General features: G+C 37.4%; 1 long non-coding RNA gene across 1 annotated transcript; it reads left to right on the forward strand.

Moving 5' to 3' along the window:
• The first annotated feature begins 685 nt into the window (after positions 1-685).
• On the forward strand, positions 686-1,302 carry LOC131106407 (uncharacterized). The gene is made up of 3 exons (XR_013628065.1): positions 686-828; positions 968-1,019; positions 1,248-1,302. It is a non-coding gene; the product is annotated as an uncharacterized LOC131106407 (long non-coding RNA).
• The last annotated feature ends 344 nt before the right edge of the window (positions 1,303-1,646 follow it).

The raw sequence follows: 1,646 nt of genomic DNA on the forward strand, positions 1-1,646 counted from the left end.
GTATGCACCTAGCTACACAAGTGTCAAAAGAATTTAAACACACTCACTGCGCAGTTTGTGTAAAAGGGGAAAAATTTCTTGTGTATGGTGTTTTCAAAAAGCAAAACAGAAACTTGTCACAAATATATGAAATAACTTCTTAACGAGAGCTCTTGTGTGTGTCAAAATCAAAACAAAAATCAAAATGTGCAAACTTCACAAAAGCAAAAGGTGCAAAACATTGTTGGGACAAGTGTTAAAAGGTTGGTCAAAAAAAAGCAAAAAATTTGCAAAATGTTGTGACAAGTGTGATTTTTTTTTTTTTTTGGTTTACAAAAAAAAAACCCAAGAGGTCGTGTGTGTGTGTGTGTGTGTGTGTGTCATAATCAAAGCACTAACTTTAAAAACAAATCTAAAAATAACACTAACTCAATCACCAAAGTTTTTTTCCCCCGCAGGAAAAATGGTAAAACAAAGGGCACACAAAAAACTGAATAACAGCTCTTGTGTTTGCTAACTAACCTGTCCTGTTGAACTGCAGTGTGGATGCAACCAGAACCAGCTAACTAACCTGGCCTTTTGACCTGCAGTATGTAAGTATGCACCTAGCTACTATGTACGTATGTATGATACAGGTACCACAGTTGGCCTGCGACCAGAACCGGCTAACCGACTTGGCCACCAAAACTGTAGTATGTATGTATGTATGTATGTCTGCACCCAGCTAACTTGGCCTCTTCAACTGCAGTATGTATGTATGCACGTATCCACACAGGTACCACAGTTGGCCTGCAGTTTGGATGCGACCAGAACCGGCTAACCGACTTGGCCACCAGAACTGCAGTATTTGTATGTATTACGTATATATTTATGTATTTGTGCACCCAGCTAACTAACCTGTCCTGTTGAACTGCAGTATTTGTATGTATTACGTATATATTTATGTATTTGTGCACCCAGCTAACTAACCTGTCCTGTTGAACTGCAGTGTGGATGCAACCAGAACCAGCTAACTAACCTGGCCTTTTGACCTGCAGTATGTAAGTATGCACCTAGCTACTATGCCAGCAACTTTTCTCGATATACTCTACTAAATTGTACTTCACCAAATGTCTGAGCTGCTAAGTAATTTTTGGCAGACTAACTAAAACATGCTAGCTTATGATACTGACATATTGTGCTGAGTCGTGTTTCTACAGATGTCTGCTAAAGTGCTAAATCTCAATGTCAAATGCAAAATCTGAACTGTCTTTATTTTTTTGTACCAGGTACCTTTTAAAGACGCGCAAGGATAGATACCTTCATGTGGAGTTGTTTTTTTAATCATCCATATTCATTCAACCACTTATTCGTTCTTATCCTTACTTAAGGTAAGAGGTAAGCTAAGGTAAGCCTTTTTACTGTGTAAAAGCACAGACTTTGAAAACTTGCCATGGGGATAAACGTTGTCACACAAGTTAACCACTGTAATAAAACGAAAAACAAAAAAGACAAACTATTTAAACGTAAGGTCACACAAGTGTCAAAAGAATTTAAACACACTCACTGCGCAGTTTGTGTAAAAGGGGAAAAATTTCTTGTGTATGGTGTTTTCAAAAAGCAAAACAGAAACTTGTCACAAATATATGTGATTGGCTGAATGAATGAATATTAGAATTACATTAATG

This window comes from Doryrhamphus excisus, linkage group LG9 (assembly GCF_037039965.1).
Source record: "Doryrhamphus excisus strain RoL-2023G ecotype Guam linkage group LG9, RoL_Dexc_Guam_v1.1, whole genome shotgun sequence".
NCBI classification, from domain to species: domain Eukaryota; kingdom Metazoa; phylum Chordata; class Actinopteri; order Syngnathiformes; family Syngnathidae; genus Doryrhamphus; species Doryrhamphus excisus.